The 16,939-nt window shown below is 41.3% G+C and overlaps 2 long non-coding RNA genes across 2 annotated transcripts in view; both read right to left on the reverse strand.

The window, feature by feature from the left end:
* LOC309687911 overlaps positions 1 to 16,939 on the reverse strand; it is a 96,618-nt gene that overhangs the window by 47,459 nt on the left and 32,220 nt on the right. The window lies entirely within an intron of this gene.
* Positions 3,423 to 9,360, reverse strand: LOC309687918. The gene is made up of 2 exons (XR_014270908.1): positions 9,258 to 9,360; positions 3,423 to 8,815 (listed from the first exon to the last, which is right to left on the reverse strand). It is a non-coding gene; the product is annotated as an uncharacterized lncRNA (long non-coding RNA).

Raw genomic sequence — 16,939 nt, forward strand, 5'->3', positions numbered from 1 at the left:
TTGCACAAACATGTGAGGTTTAACAAGCTCTGCAGCAGGGGAGCTCAGCCAAGAGCTTGTTAAGGTTTGTCAAGGCCTGTCTTAATTGCTTCATCATGCTGTTTGTCCGGTGTCTGTCATGACGTGCCGCCTCATTGACTTGAGCAGGTATAACACCGAAGGCTGACTTTATGCTTTTGCTCTTTATCTCCGGTGAAAACCATTAGCCACAATCGCACCAAGTTATAGACTCATATTTCCATATATTAGCCGTGATATACACATGGCTTATGTAAATTACATCGTTATGCAGACATTTACGTGAACATTCTTCACACGACTACAGGCGTGAATGTTAAATACACAGCTAATGGTTAAAATAAAGGTTGGCATGGAAATATTGTGGAATTGTTAGTGTAAAAACACCACCAACAAAAAATGATTAAGAAATGAAAATGAAGTCCAAAGAAGGCCTAAAAATTATTTAATCGGGAAAAGCAAAGGCTCACAGTTTTAAGTGTTTTTTGTGGATAACTTTGCAAAATATACTCGATCAACTTTAGTTGAGCACCAAAGTATCACGTTAACCTCTGATGTACACAGGATATGGCTCTATCAAAAATAGACCAGGCACGTATTTTTAGGTGAGCAAAGATGGGGAAAGCTTCTGAAATAATTTGTGAAATCATGAGCAAGCAACTATCCTCTCTGTTCATCTGCCTTTCTGCCTCTGGAGCAGCCTGATCAGTTTTGTCCAGCCTGGTAGCTTAGTGGCGAGCACTGCTATAACACTCATGGAAAACATTCATCTCGAATTCTGAATTAATTCTTCTTCTGTCGGCTGCTCCCTTTAGGGTTTGCCTCAACCTATTCCTAGCATTCTGCTATATCACACTAACCCTCTGCATTTCTTCCTTCACGCCATCCACAAATCTTCTCTGTGTTCTGCTTCATTTCCTCCTGCCTGGCAGCTCTATAATCAGCATCCCTTGTCCAGTATATATCAACTATCCCCCCAGATAAATCCAAACAATCTCAGCCTTGCCTCTCTAACTTTGATATACTCAGTTGAAGATGCTTGAAGAGCAAGTCCCACAGTCCTGTAGACCAGTCAGCAATCCCATGGTAAACACTGAAAAATATTTCTTCCCCTATTGGTTGGCTAGTGGTTCCTCTAAGTCAACGGTACAGCACTGGAAACCTAGTTATGAGTTCTTTGGTTGCTAGCAGATCTGTCTTTTGAAAGGTGTTGTTTGCAGCGGTAAATCACAGCTTGTATTTTGAAGACGGATGTTCTCCATTTCCGTTGCAAGTTTTATTACAGCTTGGCATGTAGCGGGAAAGTGTTTGCAGGCATGAAGATGTTTTCCATGCAAACTACAGGCAACAATGGCAATCTGCTAGCAACCAAAGCAATCATAATGTTGATGTAGCAACCAATATTGGTAATGTTTTACATATATAAAGGTGGGCATGCTAGCCGATCTATAATAATCATCATAACCCTGGTCACCTTGGCATGTCAGTGAATTTAGAAAAATAAACATGCATGTATGGAGGCCTATCTCCCCCCACCACTCCCCCTGCCAGTGGCAGACGCCCTCAGACATCGGTGCATTGGTGGTTCTTTGTGTCCGGGGATGGGCGTCCAGGTACCCACCGGCCCACTCCTGGTGGCTTTGTCGGGGCCTGGAGCCTGGGGCTCACTCGGGCCACTTCGGGGGTGGGGTGCCCTCGGCCTCTCGGCCTGGGGCTCGGTCACTCTGGCACAGCTGGCTGCCGGCGGAGCTCACGGGCACGTCACTGCAAGACCCCTGGCTTCTGCTCCGCGGCTGCTGAGCGACCCCTCATCTGGGGCTCTCCTCAGCTCTTTCCAGGATAGTGGCGCAGCTGCCCCTTTGTTGGTCTTCCTTGGTCTCCTTGGGGCCACTGGATGTCTGGAGCCTTGATCTCCTCCATACCTGCTTCATGCCCTGGAGGACGGGGCTGTGGCTCCCCACACCCTCTAGCAGATCATTACATGAAGGAACCTTTTAAATATAAGCGCGCTCATGCTCACAGCTGTACACACGGGTGCTCACACACACAAACTACACCCTTTTTGGCTGCTACCTCAAAGCACACTGTGCACTGTCGATCTTACGTACTGCACAATAATGTTTAATATTTAGTATTTACTGTTATATTCCCATAGATCATTGCGATGATGTTGTTTATTATATTGCTCTCTTTTTCTCTGCTTGTTTTCTTTTTTTTTCGTTCTCAACAGGTGATCCAGGTGATTGATATATGTATTTTTTGTCTGTTTGTTTTGTTGGTTTTTGTTTTTTGCCCTTTATCACCGGTCCTCTTCCCCGCTCTTTTTCTTTCCCTCTTTCTTTCTCCCTTTTCTTTCCCCCAGTCAAGTCTGTCCCGTGCTCAGCAAATGAAAATAAAATAAACAATAAAAGCAAAGGTGAATCAAATATACCATTACGGCAAGGCTGGGATGGTCCATTTGGTAAAGTAAATCCGTTGGGCATCTTTCTTTGCCTTTAGACAACAATTCTGATGGCAAAAGAACCAAACGGGATGGGCAAAAAAAAAAAATCCAAAAAAACAAAAACATGCCATTACCAACTCAATAGGTGAAAAAACAGATTGGTAACCATACTTTAATATGCTAAGCTTTGTTAAGAAGGATACAAAATGAGAGAAACACTACATAATAGCAAGCTTTGGGAGCGTGTGTGTGTCTGATTCAGCAAAAGGCAGCTGAATAAAGTCTTCAGAAACGTGACATCCCTGCATTACTAAGCACTAAGACACAAGAGTGCACATGTTATTAAATTGTCTAAATCCATAAAATTGCAAATTTATGTACCTAAGTAACAAAAACACTGACAAGTAGGCTGTTGGCAAGCCCTGAGGCTTTAGTTAATCCACTAAATGATTTTGTGTTATGTCACATCTGTATCTCCAATAACATCTATGAATCATTCTGGGTACACAAATCGTAAAGACAATGAGCATGTATCGTTTTTGGGAGCTCATTTTATGAGTTATGATGATACAAGAAAAAAAAATATGAAGACATCTCTGAGCTTTATTACTTTCCCAAAGCAGGATACCGAGATTAGTTGTTGAGGAAAGCCAAAGACATAATTCCATACAGTAAGAATAAATGTACTGATATAAGGAGCTAAAACAAGCTTGCCAGATTGCCTGTGCAGAAGAGGCGCATGATCTAACTTTTAGACATCAACCTACAGTAAAAACATTAATCAGTAATGAAGGAAATTGCCTTCCCGGGTTTCCTCCGTGGCGTGAGCGATAAGCAGAGTTTGTCCTTTCCTTATAAGACTCCTAATTATTCAAAGTAACACTCAGGTATGCCATTCAGCTGGGTTAGTTACGACGTCGGGAGCAGCTTGGGAGAACAAGGAAACACAGACTGCTTCAGGTTGTCTTCCCAATCGACTCAAAGGTTTATTTGATACACAGCAGTTTATATAGATGAAAAAAGGTTCGTGTGTCAGCTTTCCCAGTTCAAACCGATACAGACCAAATAAGGAAACGTCTTCCTGCCTTGTGAACAAAGAAGTATCCTGTGTGTAGTTTATCAGCTCAGCTACAATTTATGATCATCCCAGCAAAATACACTCCTAGACATAAAATACAGAGTTCTTTCATTAGTGAATTCTGAAACAAACCACCTAGCCTTTAACGAGCCTTTTCCAGGAGATAAAGAAAAAGGGAGGATGGGAGTAAGGAAGTGGTCTCATCTCTGTGGTGTTTTCGACCTTGGGGTACCAGCTTGTGAGTCCTACACATTAATTCTTGGGTCACAGAGAAAGAGAAAAACAACTAGTAGTTGGGCCTTATTGAGTAACAGTTTTCCTGTATAAAACAATATCCTGTAAATGCTACTATGGTATCAAAATACCTAACAGTTCCCCTCTTTTATTATTTTTAAAAATAATAACTCAAATAGAAAGGAAAAATCACAAATGTAATAACATAATATAAAAAGCAAATCATAAAATGTAATAGTTCACAACCTAATGTTCAATATACACATCAGGAACATCATTGGTAACATCTGACACATAATCTGGGTCAATTTGTGCCAATTGCAAATACATTGAAGTAGCTGTACTAGTAGCTATACGGGTTATCATTGAACGTACACAGGGTACCACACAACAGACAATAATCATCAAAAACATGCTGCAACGGTTACAAAGGCTACAATTAGTTCCTTCCATCTTCCAAACGTGTCCTGTAGCCACTTATGTAGCCACTGACCGTGACCTGTATTGGCAATTAGTTCTATCTGCAATGCTTCAAGTTTATTCATAGCTTGTGTGAATGAACCGTTAGGAGCGGTATTATTGGGAATGAAAGTACAGCATACATCAACGGTTACTAGACCACAGGTACCGGTCCAATTAACAGGTAAAGCTAATCTAAGGGTATTATTGCACAACCAATAAGCATGTGGGATTGGTCTGGTCAGGCGCGTGACCATGTGTGATTTAACTAACTCCCCCCAGTCAGTGTCATTTAAGACACCCTCTGGGGGAACAATGATCGATTCTCTGCTCGAACTTGAACTGTGTGTGTGTTCCTCCAGATATGATACAACTTCAGCCATAGAGACAGCTAGCCATGTCTCATTACAGCGTGCACCTGGGGAGTCAGAGAAGAATGTATAGTTATCCTTTGTATAATCTATGTGTGTGTCTGGGCCAGTTAACTTTAGTCTGCGCAGACATATCATACTAGTATTAAAATGGAGAGGGATCTGTCCTAAGGGCAGTGAGGGCTTTAACCTATTCTTAGGGCGTTTCATTGGGGCGCAGGTCCCTGCGGTGTCATTAGATAACTTCAATAATTCGCCTAATGGAGTCTCAGGGTTAGTTGGTGTGTGTGTGTGTCTAAGTAGGCAGTCGAGAGGGCTCAGAGTCAACTGTAAAGCGTCTTTAAAGAGAGCATTATTTCCGCTGATTTTCTCTAGTCCCTCAGTGAGGGGGAAACCGGATATGGGGTATCCTACTATTACCTGTTCTGGATTAGCCTTTGAACAGACATAACAGTTACTGTTTCCTAAATCACGAGCGGCTGTTCTGGCATTTTCATACCAGGCGTTAGCTCCTGTTCTAGAGGGTGCATAAGATGGTTTATTAGTGGCGTCTATGTTGCTATTTACTGATTTTAGGGAGCGTGAGGAGTGCATTAAGTAGGTGTCTTGCAAAATGGAGCATGAGGTATAGTCAGCAAAATATGACCTGCAGAAATGTGAACATGGTTGCAGTCTACAATACAAAATAGCAAAGAGAAATCCTAAGGTTAATGCGATAGATATGATTAATAACCTAAATATATAAAAAAGTATATAAGAAAAACAGTTCTTCAGTCGTCTCCTGGCCTGGTCCCAGGTTCGAGAGACATTGAATAAGCGTCGTATGATGACAATGGGCATTTCATTTTCTCCATTATCAGGATGAAATGAGTCTAGCTTTATCAGGTTAGACATCATGTGGTACTTTTGGCTTTCTGTTCCTGCTGGATGTTTGAGTACCTTGTTGTTGTTCTTTCAGACGTTGTGTCTTAATCAGTGATTGTGTGTGTGTGTAAATTGGATCCTGGCGCTGGCTCGCCGGAGATGTCATCTACCCGTGTGTTTATTTGCTCTAGTTCCGGGCGCTGGCTCGCCGGAGATGTCGTCTGCTTGATCCGACGCCTGAGATGGTCCGATTGGGCTGGTCTTAACCCTGCTGGCATGAATCCACTGAGGTTGTCCGTCCGTAAGGATGCTGGTTCTTCGTCACTGCCAGTAAAGCCTGGGGGCTGGAAAACGCGGCCTCCCAGAGTGTCCTTGGTTTTAGTGGCTTCTCCAACATGCGTCTCCTTGTCTCCACTGGTGGAACTGTGGAGGGGAAAAGCTGAGAGAGACAAACTTTCTGATAGTTATTATTCAGTTTTTCTACCAGGTTGTGAACATCAGTGGACAATGCAATATACATCACCTTCTACTAGCGGTGCCCCTCTGGAAGCTGACCATGGTCTTGGAAATAGTCTTATTTCAAATGGAAATAATTTGGTTACTGCAGATTGAGTCATTCTAATCTCACACAGGACTTAAGTAAGTAATTTGACCCAGGTCATTAAAGTTTTAGCACACTTTTGAATTACTTCTGATGTGAATGAAGGTCCTCTATCACTGTTAATTTGGTGAGGTATTCCGAATCTGGGTATTATTTCATTGCTCAACTTTTGACAGACTACTTCTGCAGTTTCTTTTGAGGTTGGATAAGCTTCTACTCATTTACTAAATTGATCCACTATTACCAGTAAGTACTTGATGCTTCCTTGTGCTGGCATATGTGTGAAATCAATTTGTAATGTATGAAATGGAAAATCTGGTTGTGGTAAATGCTGATGTTTCGCTTTTGATTTTCCTACATTAGTTCGTGCACATGTTAGACAGGTTGCTAATATGCGTTTTACTGCGTGTGATGTTTTCTCAATTACAAATCTTGATTTTATTGCCCCTATTACCCCTCTTTGTCCGACATGACTCACACAGTGAAAATGTCGGGCAAGGACTGGCATCAGGGAATATGGGAGGGCAATCAAACCCTTAAGATTTTGTATAGGCCATCTCTGTCATCTAAGGTACAGTCATTATTCTCCCAATAGGTGTAATCACATGCAGAGGCTTGCTCTTGTATGAATTTTAAATCAACATTTGTGTCTAAATAGTCTGGGAGTGTAACAAGTGGCAGCTGTAGGGGCACAGATAATACTTCCTGCGGAGGTGGGAGCTGTGATGCAGCTGCAGCCTTGGCTGTCACGTCTGCTAAAGCATTACCTGTTGCTTCGTCTGTGTCAGCTGTACTGTGTCCTTTCGTTTTTACAACTGCAACGGCCGATGGCAGCTGTATAGCCTGAAAAAGTCTTTGAACAAAATCAGAATTCAGCAATTTATTTTCCATCAGCAGATCTAAATCCTCTCTGTCTCCACAATGTGCCAAAGTCATGCACAACGCCAAATGCATAGCGGCTGTGTGCGTAAATTGTCACATGCTTATCCAAATGTAGCTCACAGGCGCGTATTAAAGCCATGAGCTCTGCTTTTTGTGCTGAGTGAAATGGTAATGAGTGAGCCTCTAGTATGATGTCAGGCAATGTCACCACTGAATAGCCACAAAGAAATGAGTTGTCATTCGGCCTTGAACAGGACCCGTCCACATAAACCGTGGCTGAGTCTGAGATAGGTGTTTGCTCTAAATCTGGACGTGGTGCTGTGGATTCCTGTATACGTGTCATGCAGTCATGATCATCAAGCCTGTCTGAGCCATCCTGTCGGTCAGAAGAACACAGCATAGGATCAATAAATGTGCTGGCGAATCAGGTGTGCTGCTCGCTTTTATAGTGAGATTTGCATGTGTTGTGTAGTTATGTTTGCTAGAATGGTCGTGACCTGGTGATTGGTGTGTAGAATAGTGTCATGTGAGAGTGTGAGCTTCTCGCAGTCCCTTATCATGATAGAGCAAGCTACTACTGCCCTCAGGCAGGCCGGCATTCCTGAACAATTCAGGCAGCACCTTTGAGTGGCGGAGGTCAGCACTCCCTTTAATGCATTGAAAGAGACAGTCATTTCTGTGGATCACAGTATTCGAGGAGGCTTGTCTTTTTTGCAGCATTCACGCAGAATGTGGTCATGAAAAGAACAGTCTGGTATCCACTGTCTGCAATAGTTCACCATGCCTAAGAAGGACGACATGTCCTTCTGTGTAGTGGGACGAGGGACGGAGGTCACAGCTTTGACCCTGTCTGCAGTCATGGAACGTTTTCCGTGAGACAGTGTGAATCCCAAATATTGAACACAAGTCTGACAGTACTGCATTTTCTTTGCTGATGCTTTGTGGCCAGTCTTTTGGAGGTGCTGGAGAAGCATGTGTGTAGCAGTTTGACATAGTTTTTTCACTTTCAGCACAGAGGAGGAGGTCATCCACATGTGGATCAGGGTGCGGCCCTGGAGGAGTGAAGCACCATTGAGAAAGCAGCAGAGCTGTCTATCATGCCTTGGGGCAAACGAGTCCAAGTGTACTGCTTATTTCTATGTGTGAATGCAAATAACGGCTGTGTGTCACAGGTACTGAGAAAAAGGAGTGGAGCATAAATCCACCACGGTAAAATGTGTATGCAATGCATGTCAATATGCTGTGAACATCTGAAACGAGAGGTGGCAGAGGAATGTTGACTGCATTAATTTGCCTTAAGTCTTGTATGAAACGCCATACGCCAGGTTTGTTAGGCTTTGGCACAGGATTGACAGGAGTGTGGGCTTTATTACTCCTGTAGTCAATAAATCTCCTATCATGACATCTAGGACTGCGGCTTTTTCCGTGGAAATGGGATGCTGCTTGACATATACTGCTTGTTGTGTTTTAATAGGTGTACGTGATAAAGTGTACAGTCAATAAATCCTATATCATTCTCACTTTTTGACCATAATGTCATATTCTGGTATTCAGCTGGCAATGTAACTGCAGAAATAGTACAGTCGATAGGGTAGGTTAGATCTATGTGACGACATGGTGTAGTTATATCATAACCTATGTCTGAGTTATGTGACAAAATCACTGTTTGACCTTCACTTGTGTGAGCAGTTATCATGTTGTTGAACAGTGTGAGAGAAACAAAAGTGTGGCTCCCAGTCATGGGATTACCTGTTAGTGGCGTCTGTACACGTTTTTTTTTGGCACAGTGTGTGACATAGAGTACCGGACAAAAAGGATGTTGAGTTCATTCTCTGCTGAGGGTCCAGCTGACACAGAGGATGTTCCTTCTCCATCATGTCGGTACATAGGGCAGAGAAAACATAAGCTGTTATCAGTGTCAGCAAACATTTCACCCTTTATGTTAAATTAAATACACAAATTCATTTTTGCTCTGGGTGTCTGCGGCTGCTGGAAAACTGAGCTAAATTTGCACCTCTAGCTTGTCCAACAGTGCATAAAGCGTTTTATGAATACTAGGATAGATTCATCAGGCTTCTGTTTACACATAGTTACTGCATTTAAGTCAATTTTGTCTCTGGACATTGTTAGCAGGAATTTCTTTAGATTCTTAAAGAAATCGGCGACTTTGTCATTATTTACCCTCCTTTTGTCCATAGCGGTAACATTTGATGCATCACGTCGCGGCATTCTATCATATATTTTCTACAGGACTTTTTAAGCAGACTACTTTTCTTATCACAAATGATATTCAACATTTCTACTGACCTGTTTTCTGGCGATAATCGTTCGGGATAAGGCTCCGAAAAGAAATTAGAATGCATTGAACTTCTTAAGTTGTAAACAAAGTCAGTCACATAAGCACTCCCGCATGTTCTGGATACGTGATCATGGACGTCTTCACCGATTCGTGGACGTAGGTTACACGTAACCGGAAATGGGAGTTGTACTGAGCCGTTATTTGAGACTTTATTTTGTATTTTATTAATTTTTGGTTTTACAGGTACTTTAGATTTTTTTATCGGACCTGTCTGTGGTCTTTGAATAATTCTGACCCATGTTCAGTGATTTCCAGAGGGGTTTACACGCTAGGAGGATTTATGTTAGTATTTTCGCTGCGGCACAGCTGAGGTCACTTTAAATTTATTGCTAGCAATTTTTTGTTTGTGTGAGCAACTCTCACTTAGCGAGCAACTTCTCGCTTAACGAGCAACTTCTCGTAAAACAACAGGCAACTTCCTGTGTCTTTCTGCTTTTAATTTACTGCTTTTAACCCTTGTATGGTAATCGGGTCTGTGAGACCCGTTTTCAGTTTTCTTTCGTTTTTTTTTTTTTTAACAAAATTAAATTTAATTATTTACTAGCTTTCTGTGAGTGAGCAACTTCTCACTTTTTAACGTACGTTTCAAGATAACAGGCAACTCCCTGTGTCACTCTTTGATGAGCAACTTCTCACTTAACGAGAAGTATTTAAGACAACAGGCAACTTTCTGTGTCACTTTTTCTGAGTGAGCAACTTCTCACTTTTTAACGTACGTTTAATTAAACAATTAATTATTATTATTATTATTATTTTTTAAACAAAATTAAAATATTCAAGACAACAGGCAACTTCCTGTGTCCACCAACACCACACAAGGGTTAATTTACTTTATTCGGGGACTGAGGAAGTCAGTCAGTGTATCTCTCTGGATCACTAAGTGAAACTTCGTCAGCATATCCCGTTTTTTTTATGGATTCGGGGACTGAGGAAGTCAGTCAGTGTATCTCTCTGGATCACTAAGTGAAACTTCGTCAGCATATCCCGTTTTTTTATGGATCGATCACTGAGAGAGGTATAATATGGTCTCTATATAAATATGAAAGACACATATTTACCTTCTGTCAGGATCCCACTTCTGACACCAAAATTGAAGGAAATTGCCTTCCCGGGTTTCCTCCGTGGCGTGAGCGATAAGCAGAGTTTGTCCTTTCCTTATAAGACTCCTAATTATTCAAAGTAACACTCAGGTATGCCATTCAGCTGGGTTAGTTACGACGTCGGGAGCAGCTTGGGAGAACAAGGAAACACAGACTGCTTCAGGTTGTCTTCCCAATCGACTCAAAGGTTTATTTGATACACAGCAGTTTATATAGATGAAAAAAGGTTCGTGTGTCAGCTTTCCCAGTTCAAACCGATACAGACCAAATAAGGAAACGTCTTCCTGCCTTGTGAACAAAGAAGTATCCTGTGTGTAGTTTATCAGCTCAGCTACAATTTATGATCATCCCAGCAAAATACACTCCTAGACATAAAATACAGAGTTCTTTCATTAGTGAATTCTGAAACAAACCACCTAGCCTTTAACGAGCCTTTTCCAGGAGATAAAGAAAAAGGGAGGATGGGAGTAAGGAAGTGGTCTCATCTCTGTGGTGTTTTCGACCTTGGGGTACCAGCTTGTGAGTCCTACACATTAATTCTTGGGTCACAGAGAAAGAGAAAAACAACTAGTAGTTGGGCCTTATTGAGTAACAGTTTTCCTGTATAAAACAATATCCTGTAAATGCTACTATGGTATCAAAATACCTAACAAGTAAACTCCCAGACTCCCAGAAAAAATGTGAGTAATGTCAGGCACACTGTTTTTAAAAAGGAGGAAAATGGGATGAGTGATCATGTGGTGGCCCCTGTAGAATAAACTGTAGAATAAATAAATAAATGTTTTGGTTACCTGCAAGCAGTGTTGGGGAGTAACGGAATACATGTACCGCCGTTACGTATTTAAAATACAAAATATGAGTAACTGTATTCCGTTACAGTTACCGTTTAAAAAGGTGGTATTCAGAATACAGTTACTTTGTTGAAATAAATGGATTACACTGCGGTACTTTCCTGTTTCATTTTGTCGCGGGTCAGGACTGTTTGGGTTTTGTTTGACAGCTACGTTCTGTTGTTCCAGGCGGCAGCGTTACGGTTGCCATGGTTACAGGGCGACGCTCTCTCTCTCTCTGCGACTGTGTGTTTCCTGGGTGAGAGAGCGCCTTTTTGTTGTTGTTGTTGTTGTTGTTGTGCTAAGCTAACAGGCAGAATGCTACAAGCATAGCTCTAAAGAATGCAGCATCATGGGCAGTATAGTCCGTGCTGCAGGGAGAATGGACTGCCATACACGTTATGTGTCTGTGAGCGCGAGGAGGGAGAAAAAGGGGAGTGGAAAGGTACGAGTTGTCATCGAGCAAAAACGGGAGCTGGAAGCATGTAAATATAATAATAACCACTGCAGCCGAGAAGAGTGCCTGACGAGCCCAGCTGTAAGTAAGCGATTAAGACTCGACTGTACACAGTGTTCGTGTTTTCCTCCGAAAACAATAAGTTCCGTTGGAGCAGTCTTTCAACGCCTCTCTCTGTCTCTCGCAAGAAAAGTTGACCCAGACAACAAAGTAAAGCTATTTTTCGGCTATGAGCCGACAGGGACCCGCCGTATTAGTCAGAGGTCCCTTTACTACAGTTCGGAGACGCGGACCTTCAGTAATAGTAATAAATCACACAGCAATAGTACATTCACGTTGTTGTAAAAAGCATGATAATATATTAAGTAATCCAAAGTATTCAGAATACGTTACTGTCATTGAGTAACGTAACGGAATACGTTACAGAATACATTTTGGGGCATGTATTCTGTATTCTGTAATGGAATACATTTTAAAAGTAACCTTCCCAACACTGCCTGCAAGACATCACCCGAGAGAGTTCAAAAACATTAAATTTAGACTGTACCCCACAATAGCAATGGCTGCCATGTTTACTACTGTAAAAAAAAATACATTTTATAATATGCACTCTATTTTAACATATTCAAATAATATCTATAATCTATGTGTGTATACATATTTTGTGGTATTCTGTAATGAGTGTATTCAGATAGCAAAAAGACTCTGGACACGCTGTGGAGACTTTTGCTGGCTAATCAGGCTGTTAGCTCCCCGTTTACTTCACCTGGTGTCCACGTCTGTTTAGTCTGGAGGAACTTCTGTCTGATAACAACAATAATGGCATGAGCTGTTGAGAATATCCTGAACCTTTCTGACAGTAAGTGCTGCTGTTTTTGCTGCCTTTAGCTCCTGCTAGCCTGTATTAGCTGCTATTAGACTGTGTTACCTGCTGTTAGCCCCTGTTAGCCAGTGTTAGTTAAGGAGGCATAATGCTAACTTATAAGTTAAAACCAGCTGTTGTTGTTCAGCTTGCTCATTGTCAGTTGTTTGGAGATGCTACGGTAACATGTCTAATCTGATTAGAATAAGTGTGCCAATATCGAAAGCCAAATTTCTAGCCATATACAAAAACACGATTAGGTGAAACAGCGACGTCCACCTTGGCCACTGTCTTAAAGATGGTGGGGTAACGTGTTGGCTACCACAAACTGGCGCTCACCCCTACATACTTGTAATAGTTTATGAAAATACAGCAATTTGTAGAAATTACACACTAATGAATGGATATTTATGAATACAAAAATAATTTTTTTCTATTAAATAACCTAAAAATGACTTACATATGATAAGCTGAAACAGTTTGTTACACCAAATGAAAATAAAACTGAAGTCCTGTTATGTGCTCCAGACAGACATGTACCCAGCATAATGAATGCTCTTGGTCCCCTTTCAACGTTTGTGAAACCATCTATCAGGAACCTAGGGATAACCTTCGATCCTGCTCTTACATTGGATACTCACGTCAAATCTCTGGTTCGGTCTTGCTTTTATCATTTAAGAAATATTTCTAAATTGAGCCCCATAATAGCTCATACTGAACTGGAGATTGTTATTCATGCTTTTATTTCATCACGACTGGACTATTGCAATTCACTGTTTACATGTCTAAACAAGAGTTCCCTGGAGCGTCTGCAGACTGTCCAAAATGCTGCAGCAAGGCTTCTGACGAAAACATCGAAATACTCACATATAACACCGCTGCTTATACAGTTACACTGGCTCCCTGTCGAATTCAGAGTCCACTTTAAGATTCTGGTTCTCACATTTAAGGCTCTTCAAGAACAAGCACCATCATACATCATTGAACTCTTACAGCCCTATGCCCCTAGTAGGTCTCTGAGGTCTTGTGGTCAGGGCCTACTTGTTATTAAGTATACGAGACTGAAAACTAGGGGTGATCGAGCTTTTGCTACTGTGGCCGCCAGACTGTGGAATTCTCTTCCTCAGAACTTAAGATCTGCTGATTCACTGATTACTTTTAAAAAACAGCTAAAAACACATCTTTTTAAAATTGCATATTGTTAACTTTTGACTGTACTTCGTCTTTTTAATCTGTGTCTATACCTTGTAAAGCACTTTGTGATCTCTTATCTAGAAATGTGCTATATAAATAAAATTTTACTTACTTACTTACTTTTACTTTTTACTTTTACTTACCAACATTGAGTTTCATGGCTTAGCTTCTCCACCTAGACGTCAGAGCGTATGGTCACTGCTATGCTATCATTCTCATAAAATCAGTTTTTTCCCTCTTACTGTACAATCCTGCTGGAAAAAATTATATTTCAGACATCACTCATTGGTAATGAGCTTTGGATAGGGAGCACCACACTGTGCCTCAGCCTTGATAAAGCTCTAATTTGACACACTCACCATCACCCCAAATTGTCATTCAACAGCCTTCTAGCAGTGAGCTTTTGATCAGCCACTTGATCAATTTTCTGCCCTGTCAAAACCCATTAGCCAGTCAGTTCCTCTTATATGGGTGCCGGGAACCATGGAAGGACACTGACAGTATCACTGAACATGGATCATGTGCCAGTGTAAACACATGGGCAAGAGAGGCATGGCGTGACCAGCACATACACACATGTAAAAAAATACTTTTTCTACAGTGCTATTTGAGTGCAGTGTGCAAACATGTCCTAAATTTAAACTCAAATATGGGATTTTATTGCTTAGGCTGTCTTGACTATGTGACTGAAGTTCACACTTTCAGGTTTAATTCAGTGGTACAAAAATTATTATTAAAATTTAAAGCCCTTTTTATTCACAGTCCCCCATTTTCAGACACTCAAAATTAACTACAAACGTGACTAACACTCTTTTTTGCGGCTCATTAGTCCATGAAAAATGTAACAGAAAACACCTGATGTTGAGTCACTGTAATTTTGATGCAAAATTAAATATGAGGCCCAAAGAGTTGTCAATGCGAGGCAGTTTGCTCATCAATAATCAGAAAAAAACAAAATAAACCTATCAGAAAAAAACCATTTCTTTAGATGTAACAATTCAACAATCTGGTTCTTTCTTAAAAAATGAATTCACTTAACAGCTGAGCAACACCAAAAAGGCCTAAAAGACAATAAAAGACAACTGAAGTGGATGATGACAGAATTATTTCCAAAAGTTAAGATAAGCAGCATCTAACATCAAACCAAGTCAAGAATATTTTTGAGGAGGCAGGACTGTCATTGTTAAAGTCTACAATCAGGAGACGCCTTCGTGAATAGAAATGCTGAGTGTTTACAACAAGGTGCAAACCACCGGTTACACTCAAGACCAGGAAGGTGAGATCAGAGTTTTCCAGATATATTTATAAAAGCAAGATTAGCTTCGACTCAAATGATGGGGAAAGAAATGTATGGAGAAGGAGAGAAGAATTATCTGTCAAAGATGGAGGGAGTAATGATATGGTGTGGGCCTGTATAGCTATCAGTGGAACCAGGTCAGTAGTTTATATTGATGATGTGACTGCTGTTAGAAGTAGCTGGATGAACTCTGAAGTGTCTTGGGCTACACTGCTCAGATTCAGCCAAATGCTGAAAAACTGACTGGACAGCACAACGCAGTGTGAGTGAATAATGACCCAAAGCTAACCGCAATCTTTCCCCCCTAAAACTCCTTGAATTAAAGCTGCACTTCAGTCACATATTGATTGTTCGATTTAAAATCTGCTGTGTTGGTATACGGACACTATATCCTAAAAATTCTGTGCACCTGACAAAACTGATGATGCTTGATTTCATTTAGAAACAATCAAACCCCAATGAAGCGGTGAATACTGAAATGTGCCTAGGAGTTTCAGTGGCTAAAGGTAAATTTCTGTTATGGTCTGTGGCTCAGTATCCAGGGAGTGTTCGGGTTGCCCTGGTGGCCACGCCCTCAGGTTGGGCCGTCACCATCGCACCTGCATTCCATTCCAGGCAATTACTGGAGGACTACTTCTCCCAGTGTGGACGGCTGCTCCACGCCAGACCGATAGTCACCCCTTAGTGGTCACCGTCCAGCGTTTGAAGCCTGCCACCTGCCTGTTTGTATGCCAGAGAATACCTTCAGTTTCCGTCCCTGCCTCCTTGGATTTTCTCCCACGGACACCCTCCCCTCCAATCCCACTGTCTGACTCTGGTTCTTCCGACGGTCCCAATTACATTTTCCCAGGGCATTTCTGTTCCTGATTTCCTCGACGTTAAGTTAGATCTTTGTCTCCCCTCGTTGTTCCTGATCTTTTCTGTTAAACCAATAAACCTGTACATAGTTCCAGAAGATTTGTACTGAGTCTGCTTTTGGGTCCCCGCTATGTGCGTGAACCTTGGTTCATGACACTTTCAATGAGTTTAATGACCAAATGGGAAACGTGTCACTTTGTAAAGTCAATACCAATTAACGATTCACAATAACGTCCTTTCAGGTTGTGCCTTTGTGTCACATGAGCTAAAATCTCTTTCATGCAAAGGATATAATGACAACATAATTAACGAGGTGCCTTTTCAGACTAATGAGAAGAGCTTGCTTAAGCTTTAATCAGATGTTTTAATAGTCCAGTCAAGCTAAAAAGACATATGATGAAGCATCCTAATGACTCTGATGTAGACTTATTGAAGCATTAAGTGCTCAACAAGGTTAGCCAACATAAGTGGGAAGAAGTGACAGTACATTCGTTTTTAAAGTCTAAAGTCTAATTTGGTGTCATCCTTTGCTTCATTACACAAACACTCACTACTTATTGCAGGTTTCCATGCAGTGAATCAAGTTTGATTTTATAGCCTCGCTGCAGGTTTCACCAGAGGTCACAGCAGACGGGAAGCAGACTTTTTCCAGGCAGTTCAAATGTTCAACCACTTCCTCTTCTTTCTTTACGCATACTAAAACCAGAGTAGATGATGAGCCAGCACTAGCTCCTTTGCCCCCTCTTTCCTTCTCATCATGCATTCATCAGATCATTCAGTCTGTCTCAAGGCAGAATGAGTTTTTAATGTGAAAGGCAGGGTCTGACTTCTCATCAAATACTTATATAATATTATTCATAGTCATATTTGAACTCATTCTTATTGTAACCAGACAGATATGGCTATATGATCACATGATCATCCTGCTGATGACTTAACTCTCAGCCTTATGCAGGTTTATACTGTATATTTTCATGTATGAATACATACTTACAAATTATTAAGCAGCCATTGTAGATGGCAAATGGACTG

Source organism: Aulonocara stuartgranti, assembly GCF_965226115.1.
Source record: "Aulonocara stuartgranti genome assembly, chromosome: 14".
Classification (NCBI taxonomy): Eukaryota; Metazoa; Chordata; class Actinopteri; order Cichliformes; family Cichlidae; genus Aulonocara; species Aulonocara stuartgranti.